The sequence below is a fragment of the Lithobates pipiens genome, unplaced genomic scaffold (genome assembly GCF_037356315.1).
Source record: "Lithobates pipiens isolate NorthernLeopardFrog02 unplaced genomic scaffold, aLitPip1_a1.2 Scaffold_25, whole genome shotgun sequence".
Lineage (NCBI taxonomy): Eukaryota > Metazoa > Chordata > Amphibia > Anura > Ranidae > Lithobates > Lithobates pipiens.
In genome coordinates, this window is record NW_027507787.1 from 78,616,716 (window position 1) to 78,641,341 (window position 24,626).

Below are 24,626 nucleotides of genomic sequence, written 5' to 3' on the forward strand. Positions count from 1 at the left end.
ATCCTCCTGCCCCTTCCCCAAAAAAAATCTCTCTCACCTGTTCACAAATCCTCCCCTACCCCACAGCTCTTTCAACCTCTTGCAGAATGCCACCATCATGGCACTGTTAACTGTGGCCAGGCTTTTTTTTTCTTTGCGTTTACTACAGCTCTGCCTATTAGGAATGCAGTACAGCGCAGAGGAGGAATTTCACAGCACTGCACTCGGCTCTGTGCTACAGAGTTGTAACAGGAGGCAGGTGGAGAAAGAAGCTGCCTCCCCAAGCCCCACATTTACAAAAAATGTGGACAATTGCAGCTTTGAGACCCAGGACATCAACCTGTAAACATCAAACATTATGTGCCCTGGGTGCCTGCTGACACTAGCACACAGAAGCTGGTGGAGAAAGCGAGTTCTTTACCAGCTTCTGTGTTATATAATAATAAGCTGAGAGGACAGGGCTGCTAGAGGTGGCAGAACTTCATTCCAGCACATTCTGCAGAAAAAGAGCATACATAAACTGAAGAACACTACAAAACAGGTTATAAAAGCTGCATACATATGGACTCTTTATAGCAATGTCTCTGTAGCTCAGTCTGGATAACGTATGGCTGCATAGCATAGAATTCATAATGCTGTGTACACACAATCAGAATTTCAGCCAGCGAAAGACCGATGAGAGCTTTTCTTCGGAAAATGCAACCGTGTGTATGCTCCATCGGAATTTAGCTGGCCGAATTCCCGCCAGCAAAAATTTGAGAGCATTTTTCCGATTGGAAATTCCCATCATGTGTATGCAATTCCGACGTGCAAAAATTCACACATGCTCAGATTTAACTACGAGAATTAAGCTATTGGCTACTGAGTATTGAACTTCCTTTTTCTAGTACCATTGTACGTGTTGTATGTCACCGCATTGTTGACGGTCGGAATTTGGTGTGACCGTGTGTATGCAAGACAGCTTGAGCGAAATCCCGCCAGAATTCCGTCGGGAAAACAACAGAAGTTTTCCGACCAAAATTCCAATCGTGTGTACGCTGCACTAGTGTTACCTTATGAGTTTATGTGAAATCTCCATAAATAGCTGTAAATTATTGTAATTATGAATATATTTCATTTAGAGTTGTACTAATTACCCAGATTAAGTACCCAGTTCCACCCACAGCATGAAAAGATGGAACACATCTTCCAAAAACAATGTGGCATATTTACGAGAAAATATCCCCACCTTCAAAATGGCCTCAGCGATCTACCAAAAATCACAAATAGAAAGGCCCAAAATATAAAACAACAAATAGCACCCAGCAAACTAAAATCCCACAAAGCCAAACCAACAGCCACATAAAGAGAATATACCTATGCCACAAGTTTAACTGTTTAACCTGCAAATTTGTCCACCATAGACAAAAACAATTCATAACAAAAGGCAAAATATATCCCCTTGGTGAATTCTTCAGCTGTTCAACAGAATTTGTGTTATATTGCCCCTCTTGCCTCTGCAGCCTGCTTTATGTAGGCCACACTATTAAAACCTTATGAAAAAAGTTTGGAGAACACAGATGCTCCATCGGAGACAACAGCAACCTCACCATTCCAAGAGACATCATAGAATTCCAATAAAGGCTCCACCAATGGCCTACACGTCTGGGTGATAGAGACCATCCCGGGTAGTTTCCCTCAAGCTGAATGCATTAAACGTCTGTGCAAGCGGGAAACCTTCTAGATATACACTCTGGATAGTTTAAAGCCTGGGGGTCTGAACGAGGACATTGAGATTCACTCCATCTATTAGCATAAACTGATACCTACAGACCCAACCATCCCAATCATAGCTATAACCCACCACCAGCACTCATCCTACTGCTAGATAAACCCATGATTCTCTTTCCCCTTCCCCCTCCCATCTTCTTCATTACCCACATGAGCCCAAGGGCCACTTGCTCTGGAGATGAGTTTGTGTGTGTATGAAATAACATTTGCACATGGGTGTGCACATGTGCCTGTGTGTGTACAGTATGTATGTGCATGCCTGTATTTGACTGTTGCTTGCATAGTCTCTGCACAATGACGCAATTCCCTTATGGGTGCAGTTGTGTACATGTACATATAACTCCAAATCAGTACTATTGTCCTGCTCATAATTTGTTATTTGTTTTAATATCATTTATAATTTGTTTGTTATTTATTATTTTAAGGGAGTTTTTTTAAATTTTTATAACCCCCATATACTGATTAAAATGAAAAACAACAGGAAATTTGTGGTCAATGAGATTGTCACAACACCAACTTGTAAGTATACCCGATTAACTAATGAGCCTCCTATTCATGCTTATTCCCTAATCCTGTAAGAAACAATTGTAATGATATTCATTTTACTCTACTCTTCTTCATCTGAATTTATTTTATTCCATTCGATTTAACGTATACTCATGTATGTGCACTCCTGTTATTAAGGTTTATTTTTACTTTCATTTCCTTCCTTTTTTATTATTATTTTTACTCATTCGCAATTTATTTACCCATCCTTAATCCTGTGTTGTGTATATATATATGTACTGTATGGACTTTTTAACATGTCTTGCCAAAAATAAGCACCCTATTGCTCTATGGCTTAATCATTAGTGGGAATTCTGCGGGGTCTGCAGTTTGAAACTAGCGTTTGTCTGCTGCACTTTGTACTTCCTTGCGCCACCCCTTCCTCTCCCCTCTCTCTATATAAAACCCTGCTGATAATGGCTGGATTATATGCCTAATGAAGTATCATGCATGCTCTGAATGCGAGTATTCAAGCCACACCCCCTGTTCTCAAGCGCCTGAAATTTCTGCTGATGTGCCTGCTGTGATATCCTCCAGCCTCAGAGCTACGGACGCCACCGGAGTGCCTGGGGACTGATCCATCACTGCTGCCCAGCTGGAACCGAGGGAACACCCAGGACAGCTAACAGAACCATACAACCTATGCCTGTATACTTCTCAAATGGGAGTTTATTTTTAAAGCAAATCAAAGCTTTTTAAACTAACATATTATGCTTAGTGCGGCACTGTTCTCTCTTCCTTCTTCTCATTACCCTAGAGTCTCTTCTGCTCTCCTGAGCTGACTGCTGCTATCAACACCGACCAGAACCTTTAATACAGGTCTAGATCCAGAAGGAAATAGACTTAGCTTCCAAATACTAACTGGACTTCTATCATTATTGTTGTCTATATATCTCACTAGCTGTCCCTGCCAGTGCTCCATCCTACCCTCCTTCCTCCATCAATGTGGGCGTGCAATAAAGCTTCCCAGAAGTCCCTGCTATACAGACAATTTGGTGCCTACACTTGTTTAAACAACGGAGCTCAAACCTCTTTGTTCTACAAATATTCCCTTCAAAGGATCCCTTGTTTAGATATGCGATGAAGGTGGTCAATCCGTCGTGAATACTTAATTTCCCTGAAAATGTCATTACAAGGTTAAGTTTCCAACTGAAAATAGTCTGTGCCAAGGATTTGTATTAAGGTTGGCTTTGCCAACTCTAAGGATTGGAGATTTAGCCAATCCTTAACCAGGAATAGGGAGGCCCACCAATCAGTCACGCCATGCCAACCAATGAGGCACTGGCCTGTATTGATATACACAGACTAGATGGGAGGGGAGACGACACTAGAGCAGTCACCAGGATGGAACTTTTGTGTGCAGTAGCATGGTAACTATGGGATATTTCCCTTGGACTAGCTGTCCTGTTTGTATATTTATATTTTGAGTATTATACTCTGTATTCCTTCATGTAAGCTGCGATTTACCCTTTTCCTATAAAATAGATTGCTGTGTATTAGTTTAGGGCTTCTTACTACTTACCAATACATTTTGTTATTGTGTTAAAGCTTTCACTCATGGTCAAAGAACGCTCTTTAACCCAAATCATTTCTGAGAACTATTAAATCTCAAATATAACTTACGGGTAACATAAGGCTCTAAAACAACAAAGAATCTAGTTGTGAATTACTAACAGTTCAGATCAACAGCTACTTGTGATTATGTAACAAAACACCTGCTCTAATCTGCTGGAGATATCTCCAAAAAATCAAATCCCATCTCTTAAAAAAACACACCACTCTGCTACTGCATTAAGTACCCTAACCATGAATGAATACATCTTAAAAAATTATATGTTATAATAATATATCCAGTGAAGTGAAATTCCTAAATGAAATAATTCATATACATTTTAGCAAAAACTCATCAATATATAAAATAAACCACTCATATAAATTATAAAAAAAAGTTCATAAAAAATGTATAGTTGAAATATACAGAAAATTCCCATCATCTTCCTATGAAAATACTATACACAAGTGCTCAATTTGCACTCTGTGACTTCCACAAAGACTCACCAGTTAACCGTGCCTTTCTTCAGATTGGCATGTCACACATTGGATCAATTATGATTTAATTCTGCTGATTCTCTATTCTCTAGCCTGCACTTTTTCCTCTTCATTCCTCCACATATAATCCACGGGCTGAGTAGGAAATAAAGAATGAGCCACTAGTGAAACTCTGCAAAGACTTAAAAGAGAAGTAACTGATCTTTTTCCCCTCCATCATATTTACCTAGATGGATATAGCGTGGGTCTAATGTTGAAACTGTCATCTGTCCCCTGGCGCCTCTACAATGAGAACCGAGCAATCGAACATAGCTGGTCGCTCAATTTTCAAAGCTTTGTGAACAGAGAGCTGTAGACTGTCAGTCACAGCTCTCTGCTATGCCCCCCCCCCTCGCTCATTGGAGCACTGAGCTGTGGAAGAGTGGAACGGCCATCTCAGGCTCTCAGCAGCTCACTGAAAGGCTGAGCCGGTTGTCAGCTCAAGCACCTGGCAGATCCAGACTCCGTGGTCGTGGTGACGTGGTGCCTGGAATGACAATAGTGATGTCAGCAGCGAGCAGACTCCAGTCTGCTCTCTGCTGAAAAAACGGGTCACAGGAGTGCAAAACTAACTGCACTCCTGTGACCCGTAGGAGAAGTACAACCAAATGAGCTGTGGCTATACTTCTTTAAAAACTTTGTAATACATTCTACTCACAAAGAAGGCATATTTCAAAAGAGAAATCACTGCTTCTACAATACCCTCTGGGTTCAATCCACAAAGCTGCATGCAGAGCATAGGTGTACTCAGCTTATTGCATTAGGGTGTGCACCGCGAAGCTCATACACACATGCATTTCTCTGCAGCCTTAGCTGCACTGGACAGTGAATGAATGGGAAGTGTTCTATGCTGAGTGGCTTCCTGTTCATTCCCAAACTGAAGCAAAGTAAACACAGTTTGCTATACTTAAGTTATGATTGAACACATTGAGTGACTGTGTTCATTTAGAAAAGAAAGGGGCTGGTAAATGATATATTGATTAGCCCCTTCTCCCACTCTCCATCCTGAAATATCCCCTGCAGCAGTCAGTGGTAGAAGAGGGAAGCTAGAAGTACTGCAGTGGGGGTGCAACACCGGGGGGGGGGGGCAGTAGGGGGAATTGGCATCACACAGACTAATTAGGGTGTGACCAGGCACACCCCTGTGCACCCCTATGATGCAGTGCCAATAGCTGGCTGCTCTGCACAATGTTCATCTCTCACCAGACAGGTCAGGATTGCAAATGTCTTAAACCCATTGCCATCCTCAAACAGCATCCCTTCTCAGTGAATTCCAGGTTAGCTCTGGTAATGTGAATGAACAGCTACAGGGATCCAAAGCCAGGGAGAAAGGGTTACCCCATTACGACTGTAGTATTTTGGTGGCAATTGGACAGAAGCTCCTAACAATAGCTGGGTCTTCTGGATAATCTGGCTCCTGCTTGGCTGTCTGCATGCTGGTTCTGTCAGTTAAAGAGGAAGTAAACTTCCCTGGTTTGTTTGTACCTAAAGGGAAGCCTATAATAAAGCATACCTATAGGTTACTGTATATTTTATATATATATATATATATATATACATACATATATATACATACATATATATATATACATACATACATACATACATACATACATATACACACATATACATACATACATATACACCTTGCATCGTTTAGGAGATATTTACTGTATAACCCGCCGGTTAGGTCATCGGTGCATGCACTCTGAAGGTACTTCTGCCTGCGCCGTTTCTTCAGAGCCGTGTGCCATGACCAGTGACTCCCACGCGCATGCACGGGAGTGATGTAATGGCGACTCTGACCACTCACATCGCCGGAGCCACAAACCTAGAAGAAACAGCGGGGGATATGGGCACTCAGCTACCCCACAAGTTTATATGATGGCACATCATTAAAATAAATATGAGTTACTATCTATAGCAAACCCAGAAGAAACACGGGGGAAGAGGTCAGCTGTCTCAGTGGTGTGCGGCCGCCGATGCGGAGGCTTCGTTCTAAGGTAAGTAATTCATAACGAGTGAGTAGGCAATGCATACAAACTCATTATGCCTTTGTTGTACAGGCTTTTTTTTTGGGGGGGGGGGGGGGGTTTACAACCTCTTTAAGGGCTACACACCTAGCCTCAAATCTTTTGCCCAATTGCCTGTTTCTCATCAGATGTGGCAACTCTGAGCTGGTAATGGAGGAAAGCAGAGGAATGTATCTTCTGTGGGTGTATCAATGAACCCAGAGATTTGTATAGCGGAACCTGTGCCTCCATCTGGGCATTGTGACAATATATCAGCTACACCACAAGTTTATATGATGGCACATCATTAAAATAAATATGAACTACTAACTATAGCAGAAAAATGCAATGGGAAGATTAAAATTGTGTTTTATTTCTTTTGGCAGCTTGCTCCTGCTCTGACAGGAAAGAACATAAATACAGTAATTCCTCTCTGTAAATATAGGGCCAGATACAGTAGCATTTGCTCGTGGAACCTTCCCGCAGATTTCCCTTCTGTGTGCTGGAAATAAATTAGCAGATTCTCACACACTAAGATCGCAGATCAGTTATTCTCAGTTGAACCTCTACTTCCTGGAGCAGATAATTTAGTTCTACTACACTTTCTGTATAAGCAATCAACAATTACAAGAATTGCTTACAGTTTTCTACCCACTATCACCATCCTAACAAGCAATTAAACTTCCCTGGGAAGCCTGTGCTAAAGTTAAGCCGCTGTGCATTTCAGATGAAATAAAATCGCAAAACCTTACATTTACCATGAATAGAAACTGTATGGTGTGTAACTGGCATTGTTAGCTAGGGCTGCAGAAAAGCAGTTTTTTTTTTTAAGTTCCTTCATGCCATACACTCTGAATGTACTTTACATCAGTATACAAAACTGTATTATTAAGTAGACAGCAGCTATAATATACGCAAGGTCAAAAAAATATAGAAGACAGGAAGGGGGTCACAGCGCAATCATCAATAGAAGCATAAAATAATGTATTTAAAGGAAAAACTTACATCTATGTTATGTAACCGATGAGCTTCTCCAAAGGAAAGAGCTGTGGCCAGCACAGCCGTTTGGTTGGCAGGACCGGCTGTAATGCACGGGTGCCAGAGTCACAAGGACAGAGGGAGAGAGTACCGGTGTCTCTCTGGAGCAAAGCAGAGCAGCAAGCCTCAAGGGTAAGGGTTAGGGTTGCCACCTCATCCCTTTACACAGGTTCTGTGGCCAATTAAGGTGGTAATTAAACTCACTTGGTGCCTTATCGGCATTAAATTAGCTTCAGAACCTGTGTAATTCAAATGTGTTTGGGTTTAAAGGGATTAACTGGCAACCCTAGTAAGGGGGCATATATGATGTGTTTTGTCTCCTTTTTCCAAGTACAATACTTCTCTGATCTGTTAAGCATTGCTGTACAACAATCAGAGCTCAGATCCATTCATAAGGCTCATACTTGCCAACAGTCAAGATTTCCCCAGGACAATCCGGATTTTGGGACCCTCATCTAGATTGGAGGCCGTCCCAATTAAAAACACAGGATTTTTCTTTTGTCCCAGGAAATTTGAACTGTTTTTGGCACCGCAGCTGCTTCTGACTCCAAAAATATGGCCACCACTGCCACAAGATCTTTTTTTGTTTCCCCTTGCTCTCGGCTCAGATTGGAACCCAGCCCTCTGCACTGCAGTTCCTCCCACTCTCCCTTGCAATGCTATTCAGCCATCTACCGCCCCCCGCCCATGGTTTTCATGGTGTTGTAGCGGGACAGATTTCCCCCATGAAAATATGGGGTGCACACGGGGACGAGGCTGGTAGATGGCTGAATAACATTGGAGAGAGGAGAGTGGGAGGAGCTGCAGTGCAGAGGGCTGGAGAGGCGAAGATTAGGAGGAGCTGGAGTGCAGTAGGCTGGAGGGGTGGATTTCCAATCTCAGCCAAGAGCCAAGGGAAACAGGTTTTCTTGGGAAACCGATTTCAGCACAACACCTGTCTGTGAGAGGCAGAGCCAAGGGACTGCACTGGGGATGCTTGATCTAAGGAGGCACTCTGTTGGGATTGCCTGATCTAAGGAGGCACTCCGCTGGGGATGCCTGATCTAAGGAGGCACCTGTTGTGTGCTCATTTATGATCAGACTGGCATTTATCTTAACTCATGCACACAGGTGTATATTTTCTGATAGTAACCCACATCCAAGTTTCGGGTATACTTGTGTTTACTGTGATTTTTATTCAACCAGGTGTGTCAGAGGGGCTGAGGCTGTTCTTGGAGTCGAGGCTCAAAACAGAAAACCCAAAATTACCAAGCTGCTCCTTCGAGGGTAGCATTACACTTAAAAACACTACAAAATACCTTTCAAATATTAAATGACTATAGGGGCTGGCCTTCACAAAAACTGTGTGAATTTGTACAATAAAATACTTCCATTCTATAGGTAAAAAGCAGCCCTGACAAACATTTACCCAAGTCTGTCAAAGCTCAAATTCAATACGGCAAGGATAATATTAATTATGAAACACCCCTGACAATTGGCACATATTAAAAAATGCAAAACATTGTCCAAAGGCCAGCAACCCGTATCAGCCACTTAAAATCTAATCTCATAGCTCCATTACTGTACAATATCCCACACTCTCTATACAACAGATAAACCCCAAGCCCTCATTCACACCCTAACAGTAGTTTTACCTTATTTTCAGCAATAGAACCATTCAAATAACTGTGACTCAAACCGCAGCGGCTTTGAAAAAAGTACCTGCACTACTTTTCTTCTATTTCATTGTGACTTACATTGACTTCTGTTAAAGTGTAACTTCACTGTTAAGAAAAAAACATTCCCCTTGGGTGACCTATTTACATTGCAAAGATTATAACAACCTTTGTTGCAGATTCCTACCTTTTTCTTTCCTTTATTTGCTATTTTATTCCCACAATAGTGGAGTTACCCTTTAAATGAAGTCGTAAGCAACAATTAAATCATTGATCCAAATGGCACTGAATCTGCGGCTAAGAAATCATGCTGAAGTAGTGCAATTTCAAAGCCACACTGGTGTAAACCAGAGCTTAAACCGTACAAAAATGACAAATTTTTATAGTTTAACTGTGGTACTGAAAACTTGCCCATATGACATCCATTACCACCTTCCCCTCAAGAAAAATAAAAGTTCTAATTGATAACATTCTTTGGCAGAGGCTGGCCAATCAGGCACATCCATGGGAGGAATAAGAGCCTTGGTTTGGGGAGAGAAAACAAAACGAAGGGCCCTCCCATGGTAGAGAAATTTCTGGGAACTAGACAAAAGTGTAGTACTCAAAGTGTGCCTTTGTGCAGTAGCAAATGGTGGGCATAGTGAAATGTTGGTGTTCCTAAAGGCCATGGTTTATTGCGACAGATCACCAGGGAACAGGTGATTATTTCATGCTCAACTAATGTCTCCCTGCACCCTAGGGCAGTCCTTCCCTGAACAGAACAGATTCGCTGCAGCGGGTGAAAGAGCAAATGACATGGAAACAGACAGCATTGAAGCTCAAGTAATCCAAGGAATGAATACAAGACCTCTCTGACAAGAGTAAAGAGAATATGGCTAAAAAAGAAAGGAGCTGACGAAACTGCAAAACAAACTAACAAAGAATAATGGCTAGAAGTTTATTTTACAAAGGAAATATGCAAAGAAGAATTATACACACCAAACATCCTTTAGCAAATTTGGCAGCTAATTTTAAGGTAAAACAGTAAAAATTGCAAGACATTATTAACTCTTCATTATGGATAATATACAACATTAATCTGTCATGACAAGCTTTATTTTGCATTACATTTTGCATCTGTTGTGCCAGCATTCAGCCTGCTTCCAAACTCTGTTCTAATTATACATATAAACATGGTATTTTTGTGAAGTGAATAGGCAGCATATTAATTAAAAGTGTGAACAGAACTTAGATCAACCTTAAAATGGAAGTAAACCCTTCCAAACAACTTTGACCTACAGGTAAGCCTAGATTAAGGCTTACCTGTAGGTCCAAGTAATATCTCCTAAACCTATATGGTTTAGGAGATATTTGCCCGAAAATGGGCACCGCTGTCTACGGCGCATGCGCCGTAGACAGCGGCGCGCAGGCGCACTAAATGCGGCAAGTCCAAGAATGGATTTGCCTAATTTGTCGACTCCCGTGCGCATGCGCGGGAGTGACGTCATCGCGGCTCCGCCTAATGGCAGCGTCGGAGCTCCGAGACGCGACTCCCGTGCGCATGCGCGGGAGTGACGTCATCGTGGCTTCTCCGCTGTCATTCGTCGGAGCTGCGAGAGACGCCACAACCAAGATGGATGCGGCGGACTACAGGTGACAGCGGCGACTTCGCTGGCTCCTGTGTCAGGTAAGTGACACATAATGAGCTACTATGCGATGCATAGTAGTCCATTATGCTTTACCTTTGCAGGGAAAAAAAGAGGAAGTAAACCCATCAGGGTTTACTTCCTCTTTAAGCTGTAGTGTAAAACTGATGATAGATCATATACAGCAGCACTCTCATTTTAGGTCTAGAATTATTGAAATCTATTAATTAGGCTGTTTTAATATATACACAGACTAATACGGGTGCTTTAATACCCAAATGGTGGCCTTTAGGGGCTCAGCAGATTAATTTTTTTTAACCTCTTCAGCTAAGGAAGATTTAACCCTTTTATGACCAGGCCATTTTTTGCTATTTGGCACTGTGCTACTTTAACTGATAATTGTGCAGTCATGAAACGCTGCACCAAATACAATTGATAGAATTTTTTTCACACAAAATGGTATTTGGCTGTATATGATGACCAAAGAGTTTTTGATTTTCTGGGATATTATTATCAGGATTTATATAGCGCCAACAGTTTGCACAGTGCTTTACAACATGAGGGCAGACAGTACACTTACAATACAAATCAATACAGGAGGGACTAGAGGGCCCTGCTAGTTAGAGCTTACTACATAAATGAAAAAAGGCAAAACTTTTTGAAAAAAAAAAAAAACACAATACTTTTTTACTCTGCCATTAAACATATCCAATAATAAAAAAACTAAAATTTCTTCATAAATTTTGGCCAAAATGTCATCTTCTACATGTTTTTGTAATTTAAAAAAAATCTCAAACCATGTTTATTGATTGGCTTGCATGAAAGTTATAGTGCCTACAAACTATGGTATGTATATACTGGAATTTCTTTTTTATACTACAAATGACAGCAATCAGCCACTTAGAATGGGACTACAATACTGCGGTGGTCAATATGACACTAATTGATGCTGGGGGGAAACTAACTGATGCTGACATTAATCCAGTAATCAGTGATAATACTATACACTAGGATTGGGGCGAACAACCCCCGGTTCAGGTCGCACCAGAGCACATGAACAGGCAAACTCTTTTAAAGTCTATGGGACAAGAAATGAAAAATCAAAAGTGCTAATTTTTAAGGCTTATATGCAAGTTATTGCCATAAAAAAGTTTTTAAAACGGGGGCGTGGCCTGACTGCGGAGCTGCATGGACGTGTGAGCCCAGAGCTCCGAGCGAACCGGGACTACAGCGGCTTATAGCAACTTAGCTCAACGGCCCCCTGCCTCGTTATAGCAGCGGGACTCACCACAGCACTGTCCACCATGTCGGGGAGACGTCGCCAGCACAGCAAACCGCAACGCTTGACCGATTTCTATCCGCTCAGCGGGAGAGAGGTGGAGCAAGATGGCGCCGAGGCCTACACAGTGAGGAGACCGGCACCTAAACACAAACCGCCGGCGAAAGGTACATCTCTCTTAAATACAGACTTAGATGAGGAGAAATCCGCCTCCCCCTCCACCCCATCCTCCCGCAGCCCTGTTAAAGCGAAACCCAGACTAGATGAGGATGGATTGAGTCCGGCGGCGAGCCAGGCCTCGGATTCTGGGGAGGACACTAGAGACTTACCTGAACCTATTGAGACATTTCCTACACAAAACCAGCCTGTGCTGGACACAGTTTTAAAGGATATGTTACTATCATTGCGTAGCACATTGCAATCTGACATGGCTAAGCACATGCACAGATTCCACACGGATATACTAGCATTAGGAAACAGGGTGGATCATGTGGAAGCAAAAATGGAGGAATTTGCAGGCACTATCAACGTTTTGGTAGATGCTCATGATGAGCGGGAAACTGACATGGAATGGGTCAAAGCAAAGATGGCGGACATGGAGGACAGATCCAGGAGGAACAACCTTAAAATAAGGGGCATCCCTGAATCAGTACAACAGTCAGACCTCACCCTCTATGTCGCCAATATGTTCAAAGCCTTGCTCCCTGATCTCAGCGACTTGGACGTTACTATTGATAGGATCCATCGCCTACCAAAACCATCCCACCTATCGGAACAAGTACCTAGGGATGTTCTTACGAGACTGCACTTTTTCCACGTGAAGGAGCAGCTGATGATATTTATGAGGAAACAAGAGTCGCTCCCTCCACAATATCACCGTTTGCAATTTTTCAGTGACTTGTCGCAATACACTCTGCAAAAGAGGAAAAACCTCAACACAGTGACAAAGATTTTGCGCAACCACAAGATCTTGTACAGGTGGGGTTATCCTACTAAGCTTTCTATCACCAAAGATAATCAAACCTTTACCATCACATCCCTGGAAAAAGGAATCGATTTGCTTAGGGAATGGGGCATTATGTCGGAGGAAGATGAGAAGGGCTCCACCACTAGCACTCCACATGGCCTCCCACAGGAATGGAGACGAGTCACCGCTAAAAATGCTACTTCACACAACTGAAGCGGGTCGAACAGCTTCATTATTTTTACCATCAGTCCCGGTCCAGGACTGCTTTTGCACTAGAACTGAACTCACCCCCCCAGCACGGGTTCGGTCTCGTGCTGCTAAAAGGTTCATCACCTTCCCCAAGGATGGACCGCAGTGACTTGGAAACACCTCGTACCATCCGGGGACTTTCCCACCTGCTGCATTTATGCTCTCCATTTTGTTTGTTCAACTTCTTGTTTCTTCTTTCAATTTCTTTTTATTTTCCTATTCTCCCTCTGAGGTACCTGACTGATGCGATTTGGTCCCAACTTTTGAACTCCCTCGATCCACGGACCTGCCTTCCTTTTCGATACATGAAGGACTTGTTTGATATGTCGACACCTCCTGCGCTTTCCTGGGTGCCCTATTTTGTGAGTATTGACGCTATGACACAGAGACCCAGCAGGATCAAATCATCACATTTCCCATCCAAGTATGCCACTTAACATCCTCTAACTTAACACCAAGGGTCTGAATCACCCTGTGAAGCGTAAGTCTCTGTGGAGAGAGGCATCTATGTATAATAGTGACATTGTGTGTGCGCAGGAAACTCATTTCTGTAAGCAGGCACCACCCAAATGCACGCACAAACGGTTTCCCTTTATATTCACTGCAAACGCGGACACAAAGACCAAGGGTGTCTTAGTGGCTATCAGAGATACAGTGGCCTTTAAACTAATTGAGCAGATATCAGACTCATTGGGTAGATACTTAATACTGATTTGTGAATTGAATTCTGCTGTATACACTCTAGTGAATGTCTATTCCCCCAACAGTAGACAGGTGCATTTTTTTAACAGGTTGATGAAACGGGTTAACTCTTGCAAGCAGGGTCGGTTGCTTATATGTGGTGATTTCAATATTACTCTAGATCCCCAGATGGACTCCACTTCCAATGTTTCTAGAGCCCAACCTTCATTATCACAGTCTGTCCACGGACAGGGGTTATATGACGCCTGGCGTTGTTTACACGCCAATGAAAAAGATTATACTTTCTTTTCCCCACCACATGGAGCTTACACAAGAATTGATTTTTTTTTGGTGGATCAACAGATACTCTTACAGACAGCTTCGGCTGGAGTGAACTCGATAACGTGGTCGGATCATGCGTCGATAACCCTGTCCGTGGCAGACTCGTATAACCCGGGTACAGCACCGGTCTGGCGTTTGAATACCTTTCTATTGCAACAACCAGAATTGAAGGAAAAATTAAGCACACACTTATTGAATTTTCTAAGCGACAATGTAGGGTCAGTGACTGATCCAGGTGTTTTATGGAATGCACAAAAAGCATATATGAGGGGTATATTTATTCAGCTGGGAGCGGGGGTCCGGAGGAGGAGGCAGCAGAGACTTAACGCGTTACTCAAAGAGATAACGGACCTGGAAACGCAAAATAAAACTCAATTTTCCCACTCTAACTCCCAAAAGTTGTCTACACTCAGATCTGACCTTAGAATACATTTACTGGAAAACTTTGAAAAAGCATCTAAACGACTCAAAATGACTTACTATTCCACAGGCAATAAGGCGGGGAAGTTGCTAGCGCACACTATCCGAGGGCATAGATACAAACATAGAATTCAATTCATTCTACACCCCACTACTAATCAGAAACTTTATCACCCACAACAGATAGCTGACGCCTTTAGCTGTTACTACAGTAGCTTATACAACTTGAAGGATGACCCACTGACCACTCAACCTACACCGGAGACTATCGAACAATTTCTGTCAGGTCTACCGATACCAAAATTGACAGCGGACCAGTTTCAATACTTAAATGCCCCGTTCACTTTAGCAGAAGTGCAAAAAGCTATTGAGTTGCTTCCGATCAATAAGTCACCGGGCCCAGCCGGTTTTAGCGGGGAATATTATAAAGCATTTACAGCTACACTGTCTCCTCTATTGCTCCAGGTTTTCCAATCCGCTGCTGCCTCGTCCTCCTTTCCCCGGGAAATGTTGGAGGCCTTGATTGTCGCGCTGCCAAAACCGGGGAAGGAGCCCACCTCTCCGGCAAACTTTAGACCAATATCATTACTGAATACTGACATTAAACTTTATGCTAAAATGATAGCTTTACGATTGATTGACATACTACCTACGATTATACACCCGGATCAAACCGGATTTACCAAGCACAGACAAACATCAGATGCCACGCGCCGTATGATAAATGTTATCCACCTTGCGCAGACGCAGCGAAGGCCTTCTCTGCTCCTGTCTCTGGATGCGGAGAAGGCCTTCGATAGGGTGCACTGGCTCTATATGACTAAGGTACTGGAGTCCTTTGGCTTCTCTGATTTAGCTTTATCCACGATTCTGGCCCTGTATTCGGAACCATCAGCCAGGGTTTACACATCAGGCATCCTCTCGACTCCATTTAAAATACCGAATGGTACCAGACAGGTGTGCCCTCTGTCACCTCTAATATTTAATCTATTGATGGAACCATTAGCCATTGCTATTAGAACCCATCCGAATATTAAGGGTTTCCCTCTTGGTAACCAAACGCACTCTATTAGCTTGTTTGCAGATGATGTAGTTGTAATCATGACAGAGGTGGGCCCCTCCCTGGCGGCAGCGCATGCTACTTTGCAATTGTTTGGACGAGTGTCCTACTATAAGGTGAACACTAATAAGTCTTATATCCTAGGATTGGGTATTGATAATTATACTAGCAGCAAGCTCAGGGCTCAATTTCCTTATGTCTGGAGCGCCAGGGGAATTAAATATCTTGGAGTCACTTTGACTGATAAATCGGAACAGCTGGTCGAAGCTAATTACACGCCTTTTTTGAATGAACTTCCCCTGAAGCTCCAGACAATCAGCAAGTTAGAAATGACATGGTCCGGCCGATTAGCGGCCTTCAAGATGATGGTACTCCCCCAGTTCATTTATTTGTTTAGGGCTCTGCCCATCCCAGTACCAAGCGCCTTTTTCCGCACAGCACAAGCTAAATTGATTGCTTTCCTATGGCAGGGGAAAAGGGCGAGATGTGCTTTCCACAAACTGCTTACAGCCAGGCTGGCTGGGGGAGTGGGACATGTGCTTATCCAGGATTATTACGCCGCGGCAGTTCTAGCTCAATTGAAATGCTGGTTTTTGGAGGACCATGCTCCCCGTTGGAGGGACATGGAATCATACCAATCTCCTAATGGAAGGCTGTGCGACTTACTTATGTCTAGCAGATTCATGCAACGCTTCCCGTCACACTTGCCACCCACTGTCAAGGCAACATTACAAACGTGGAATCTCTTTCTTAAGGATTCCTTAACCACAACCCCGGTCAGAGTCGTACAGCATTCCATTACGAGCTTACAAGTATTGATCCCGAATTTGCACATTGCCCATTGGGTGCCCAGGGGAATTGCCTCGGTGGATGATCTGAAAATTGGACCTGCCCTTAAAACTTTTCGCACTCTCCAGATTGAATACGCATTGCAGCCGAGGGATCAATATGCATATGCCCAAATCGCGCACTTATTGCAAAACATTGGGGACATGTCTACTGCTATCCCTCAGCAAGTTTATGCTTACCTCAATAATTCAAAAACCTCCATCCGAGGTATCTCCCTATTTTATGGTTCCCTACACCAGAAGAAGGTCTTTCTTAAATCCCCCTCCATGAGAACTTGGGAATTAGATTTACAAGAGCATTGGACCGACGAGCAATGGCAGACTGCTATAGCGTCTGTTTATAGAGCCACTAAAAGCGTAAATCTATGGGAATTGTACCAGAAAATCTTGCTGCGGTGGTATCTAACGCCCACAAGATTGGCTGGGTTCGACCCGAGCAGGTCGCCTCTATGTTGGCGACAGTGCGGGCAGAGGGGATCCCTACAACATATTCTATGGGCTTGCCCAAAACTAACGAAATTCTGGAGGGATGTTTTTGAAATTATAAGTGGCGTCTTAAGTACGCACAGGAGGGGCGATCCGGGTCTTGCAATCCTATCCTTAGGTATAGATTCATTCCCCCATTCACATAGACACGTCATGTCTCAAATTCTACTAGGGGCACGATTAGAGATAACAAGGAAATGGGCAAACCCAGACCCTCCTATAGCAGCGAAAGTAATCGAGACAATTAACTTACATGTTACGTATGAAATTATGTTTCTGGCTTCCCAGAACAGTCTCCAATCTAGAATTCAAATATGGCGACCTTGGGTGGAATGGTATAAACAATACAGAAATAGGAGCAATACCGTGTAAATGGAAACGGCAAATGGACCTAGGTACCTACACTTCTTTGATCTCTTTTATCCTCTCTTTCTCTTCATCTCTATTCTTTCTTACTTGTTTTCTTTCTCTTTTCTTTGTTATTTCACACATTGATACTGTTGCATATTTATGATTACAGATCCGACTGAGATGTTTGTGTATTTTCTAAAAGCTAGTTTGAGTAAAGGTGAAGCAAGTTAGAGGTTAATTCTACTGCTGCTATCAAATGTTTCATCATATATTTGCATTTTGTGAGGAGCTACAGGGCGGGTCCTCGGCCTCCGGCTGCAGTGTGATCCCTTTCGGGGCGGTCGGGGGCAGGGGACCTATAAGGCCTACGATTAACAGAGGCATAGCTCGGGGTGTGTGCGGACGCCTCGAGCTTAGCCCAGCACTATCTTATGAAGACTCTCCTCCGTTAATGTTACTATTACTGTCTTACAGAAGTTCTTATGTGTAACCTCAGGTTTTATATGTTCCGATTACTGTCTATAAGTCGGCTGTACTAATATTCGCTGCAAAGCATTTGTTTTATGTATGCTTCATGTAAACTTTCTTAAAAATTCAATAAAAACTATTGAAACTAAAAAGTTTTTAAAACAAAGTTTTTTTCAGGGGCAGTGATTTTAATAATCTTTAAAGTGAAACAATAAGAATGAAAGAATCCTTTAACTATCATGCTGGGGGGGGGGGGGGGGTCCCCTTAGTCTGCCTGTAAATTGGTGCATCTGTACGATGTATAGAACACTGCCACAGCAAAATTACATTTCTAAAAGAAAAAATTGTCATGTAAACTTGCGTGCGGCTTTAATGTATTGCCGTCTCCCAGAGATATAGATGAACCTCACATGATGTCAGAAGAGGGTGAGGTCATTTGGTCCCATTACCGTGTGGCCCCGCCCTTGCTTAACAGCTGTCATAGCCAAGGGACAGCAGTCACCAGGAGGCCTCCCATCGAGGGGAAGCTTTTTTCCCCCCTATGTTTCAGGTCCATGGGACGGCATGATTGAAGATGGATGGACATCGTGGGACACTTTTTTTTCTTTGTCAATAAAGGAATTGTCAAAAACATAGCATATTTTACAAAAGTCCTGCTAAATTCCTACTAAAGAGCAAAACTTAACCTGTATTAAGTTAATAAATAACAAATATCTGTAAATTTTATATTTTTCAGTTTTGTTTAATGGTGAAAATCGAACCTACATCAAACTGTAAATACCGGTAATCAAATTTCTCAAAAAATCTGGAAGGTTTTTATTTTTCCCTTTACAGCTTTCAGAATTTGTAAAAGACCCCCTAAAAAATATAATTTCTGAGAAGTAGAAGAAAAAGAGCAAACATACCTACAAAATTCCTACTAAAACCTGTACACCCATGGTGGGCCATGTTTACCAGCACAGGGATGCACGGGCGTTCTGTGCATCCTTCTGCAGGCAGTCCGATTAATGTCAATTGGGATGCAGATCGGACATCCATGCAGATGTAGGTGTATGGCTCCAAACGCTGACAGTGAGAGTTCAGGGACATACACCCACATGGATGGAGTTGGGATCAGTGGCTGTGTTCATACAGCTGCTGCATCCCAGTTGATATGGATAGGACTGCCTGTACAGGAATGCACAGAAAACCTGTGCATTCCCGTGTAGCAAAAAAGAAAAAAAGGAAAAGAAAAGGAGGGTGCACCGACCTAGTGCATTGCCACTAATAGAGCTTTATTCAATAAAACAAAGCAAAATATATACTCACAAACGAGTATTGATAGAAGGCATAATCAAGAAAGCAGGGTCAACTTTTCCGAACATTGATAAGCCTGGACCTGATGTCAAGTAGATCAAGCAATTTCAGAAAGAAAGAATGGCTGACACGTTTCAGGGGAGAATCCCTTTCTTCAGAGCCTAGACGGGCAATGGTTTCTCACATAAAGACAGCCCTATATATGCGTGTGTCTTGGTGTGTGTGCGGCTGCACACCCCAAGCCCCACCCCTGAACCACCCCTACAGGCCACACCCCAAAAAAAAAAATTATTATAATTAATGAAAAATAAAATTATACATTAACTACATTAAATTAAATCATTTTATGTATATAATATAATAGTAATAGTGCACAGATCAGAAAATCAAAAATCAAACATCACTACCGGCGCATGCATCTAGTCCGTATGTGTGCGCTGAGGTGCTAGGTCGTGCACCCTCCTTTTCTTTTTTGGTCCTTTTAGTATCTGAATAACCATTATTCTGTGGAGGGCTGCAAGACGATAAACATTACTATGTGAAGCTGGCTACACCACATACTTAGGACCACCAGAGCACAGGAGAAGTTTTTGCTTTTCTTTCTTTTGCCTCATTCCCATGTAGCTGCTCTGTCCCAATTGACATAAATTCCAGCGAAGCTAAACATGGCCTCGCTGTAGTATGCTCAGCATGAATGAGACCTTAGGACTTTTTTTTAGACCGGACTGCTTCAATGTAAGTGTAATTTTTATTTTTTTAAATAAAGCTCACTTGACTGTATTATGCTATAAGGCTTTTCCCTATTTGTACCTTGGAACACTGAGTGCTTTGTCACAATTGCCTGCATATGGACTTTTACTTTAGTATATTTTTTTTGGACTTGAATATCCCATTGAGCAATATTGCACATTTTATTTTACAAATATATATTTTTTTTATATCTGGTCATTTGCACAAGCACTTTATTACCGTTTTATGTATTTATTGTTTTTAATTTATTTTCACCAATTTACGTGCAAATACACGTCTAGTTTATACATGCGCACTTGATACTACATTAAAAGATATGTTAGAATCCTTTCGTTCTACTTTATATTCTGATAGAATGTCACTGGCTCAACAATTTAAATCTGAAGTTACGGCAGTGAATGGCAGTCACATATTGAATTGAAAATGGGGGAATTTGCGTCTACCTTTAACAATCTGGTAGATGCCCATAATGCAAGGGATGATGAGATACAATGGATGAAAGTCAACTTGGCTGATTTGGAGGAGAGGTTGAGACGCAATACCATAAAAAGACAGGGTATCCCGGAAATGATGAAACCTCCTGAATTGAAAGCATACTTCACCAATATCCTGAAGGAAGCTCTTCCAGATGCACTGGAAGAGCTGCTTATCGACGGCATCCACAGGTTACCAAAACCTAAACGCATACCATCTCATTTATCAGATACCATTTTAACAATTCACTTCTACCATATAAAGGAACAGCTTATGTTGGTCTCCAGAAATCGAGATAACCTACCACAAAGTCTACAGGACTAGGCGTTCTTAGCCGGCTTATCTGCGGTCATCTTGCAACAATCAAGGCAACCTGCAACCATCACAAAACCTCTGTATAATTATGACATTATATATTGCTGGGTATATCCAGCTAAACTACCCATCACAAAAAATACTACTTGTGCAGTCACTTCTGAGAAAGATGGTCTAGGTCTCCCGCATGAATGGCACATACTAAGACACAATGGCCTTTAACATTTCTTCTTTAAATGTGAAGGGCTTGCACATCTTGAATAAGAGACAAATTGCTTGAAAAGAAGCATGCCAACTGAAAGGCGATGTCATTTGTTTCCAAGAAACTCACTTCACCTCATACAAACCACCTTTATTCCGACATCACAGTTTTCCTAATGTGTACCTGGCTAATGGCGCCATCAAAAAAAAGTGGGGTGGTGATAGCCATTAAAGATTCAATTACATTTAAACAACTGAAGGTATACTTAGATTATTCTGGCTGATTTATAATCCCTGTCTGTGAAATCAATAGTGTTATATACACACTGGTGAATCTATATCTACCCAAATCTAAGCAAGTGTCCTTCCTTAAAAAAAAAAAAATCTGGAAGTGTGTCCTCTCTTTGTGGGGATTTGAGCACAGGTACAGTATATCTTGTTTCTGTTGCAATGCAGGTCAGTGACCAGACCTGAATCTAGTAGCTCTTCCCCACCTTGTGTCTGTATGCCCCGTGTTGGTATTGTGTCCACTGTAGAATTTGCAATGGCAGGGCAGTGTAGACCTGGCAATAGGAGGGATTACTTTGAAATAGTTGGTCAGCTTAAACATATGTTGCAATATGTGTGAGCTAGACAAGTTCCGTTTACTTCTCCCAACATGACAAACGTATAAGGTCACTAAAAGCCCATTCCTATCGCTATGGGAACAAAGCGGGGAAACTACTGGAAAACCAACTCAAAGTAAAAACGTTAAGCAAAGAATCTCATATCCAGAACCCCAGGACAAGGCAATTGTTACTAAGAAATAGCAGATGCCTTTAGTGATTATTATGAATCACTTTACACGTTTAAAAGCAGACATCTAATGACAGACATTATTTCTGACTTTATAGCAACAGTCTATTTACCTAAACCTACATAGAACTATTGGTTAATTTTAGCTGGCTCTAGAAATAGACACGCCGATCAAAAGTTTACCCCATAATAAATCTCCAGGTCCCAATGGATAGTCCTCAGAATATTATCTACTTTTTAGGCTCTATGTCGTCAGTCTACCTACTAATGTCATTAATTTTAAAATGTTGAAATGTTTACAGCTCATTTTCCACCTAAAATGCTGTTTAATAACCACAGTTGTCACACTGCCTAAACCAGGCAAGGAACCAAATACGCTACAGAATTTTAGCCCAAATTAGCTAAACATTGACATGAAATTGTATGCTAAGCCTTTAGTGGATAGACTACCTAAAATTCTATAGAATTTGATTAAACAGGATCAGGTGTGGTTCATTTTGGGATGCCAGGCCCCACATGCAGTCTGAAGGTTAACCTCACCCACTTAGTGGGAAAAAAAGAGGCTTCTCTTTTGCTCATTTTGGATGCAGAGAAGGCTTTTGACATGCACTGGGGATACCTATCTAGAGTGTTAGAAAAAAACGTGGCCTGCAGGGCCCAATACAATCCACCTTGTTATTCTCCTTATCAGCTTATGTCTTTACGGAAAGGCATGTTTCACAAGAATTTCAAAACGGAATGAGACAGGGTTTCCCCTGGTCTCCAATGATATTTGTTCTACTTATGAAGCCCTTATCAGCGAAAATTAGGACCCACCCTAATATCCAAGGAATTAAATCACAGGGTATTCAACACACCATTACACATTTTGCTGATGATGTCATATTTTTGCTATCTAATCCAGCTTTTTCTCTGTCAGCAGCACATGACCTTTTTAGCAAGGGTGCATATAATAAAGTCAATACCTCTAAATCTAATATATTAATCATTGCTGTTGACAATGTCTTGAGAACATATCTATAAACAAATTTACAGTGACTGGACCAAGGGCTCTTTGCAATATTTAGCGGTTCAGTTAACTTCCCCCTTTACCGATCTGCATTAAAAAAAAACAAATGTCGCAAAAACTAAATTTCACAATTATATGGGCAGATGGCAGAGTGAGAAGTTTCCCTCAAATATTATTGAAACTAGGGATGAGCATTATGTTCAAGTCGAACATAAGTTCGACTAGAACATTGGGTGTTTGCCTAACAGCAAACAATATACTGTGTTTGCAGCAAATTCTAAAGCTGCTGGAACAACATTAAAGTCTTTGGGACACTAACATGAAAAATCAAAAAAGTGCTAACAATTTATACTGCTACATATCTTTGGTAAAAATAACCCACATTAGTGTATATTATTTGGTCTTTGGGATAGTTATAGAGTCTACAAACTATGGTGCCAATCCTTGAAAATGTATCACATCTGATCAGGCCTTCAGTATATCAGGTGTATCTTATTTCTTGGGACACTAACAAGGCAGAAAAGTACAAATACCCCCCAAATGACCCCTTTTTACCTTTTTAGAAAGTAGAGATTCCAAGGTATTAAGTAAGTAGCATGGTGAGTTTTTTTAAGTTGTAATTTTTTCCCACAACTCTCTCTGTGCAGGCATTGTCAAGCGGTCTCTCTCTCTCTGTGCAGGCAGTGTCAAGCGGTCGCTCTCTCTCTGTGCAGGCAGTGTCAAGCAGTCTCTCTCTGTGCAGGCAGTGTCAAGCAGTCTCTCTCTGTGCAGGCAGTGTCAAGCAGTCTCTCTCTGTGCAGGCAGTGTCAAGCAGTCTCTCTCTGTGCAGGCAGTGTCAAGCAGTCACTCTCTCTACAGGCAGTGTCAAGCGGTCGCTATCTCTCTCTGCGCAGGCAGTGTCAAGCCGTCGCTCTCTCTCTCTGCGCAGGCAGTGTCAAGCCGTCGCTCTCTCTCTCTGCGCAGGCAGTGTCAAGCGGTCGCTCTCTCTCTGCGCAGGCAGTGTCAAGCCGTCGCTCTCTCTCTGCGCAGGCAGTGTCAAGCGGTCGCTCTCTCTCTGCGCAAGCAGTGTCAAGCGGTCGCTCTCTCTCTGCGCAGGCAGTGTCAAGCCGTCGCTCTCTCTCTGCGCAGGCAGTGTCAAGCCGTCGCTCTCTCTCTGCGCAGGCAGTGTCAAGCCGTCGCTCTCTCTCTGCGCAGGCAGTGTCAAGCCGTCGCTGTCTCTCTGCGCAGGCAGTGTCAAGCCGTCGCTTTCTCTCTGCGCAGGCAGTGTCAAGCCGTCGCTCTCTCTCTGCACAGGCAGTGTCAAGCCGTCGCTCTCTCTCTGCGAAGGCAGTGTCAAGCGGTCACTCTCTGTGCAGGCAGTGTCAAGCGGTCACTCTCTGTGCAGGCAGTGTCAAGCGGTCACTCTCTGTGCAGGCAGTGTCAAGCGGTCACTCTCTGTGCAGGCAGTGTCAAGCCGTCGCTCTCTCTCTGTGCAGGCAGTGTCAAGCCGTCGCTCTCTCTCTGCGCAGGCAGTGTCAAGCCGTCGCTCTCTCTCTGCGCAGGCAGTGTCAAGCCGTCGCTCTCTCTCTGCGCAGGCAGTGTCAAGCCGTCGATCTCTCTCTGCGCAGGCAGTGTCAAGCCGTCGCTCTCTCTCTGCGCAGGCAGTGTCAAGCCGTCGCTCTCTCTCTGCGCAGGCAGTGTCAAGCCGTCGCTCTCTCTCTGCGCAGGCAGTGTCAAGCCGTCGCTCTCTCTCTGCGCAGGCAGTGTCAAGCCGTCGCTCTCTCTCTGCGCAGGCAGTGTCAAGCCGTCGCTCTCTCTCTCTGCGCAGGCAGTGTCAAGCCGTCGCTCTCTCTCTGCGCAGGCAGTGTCAAGCCGTCGCTCTCTCTCTGCGCAGGCAGTGTCAAGCCGTCGCTCTCTCTCTGCGCAGGCAGTGTCAAGCCGTC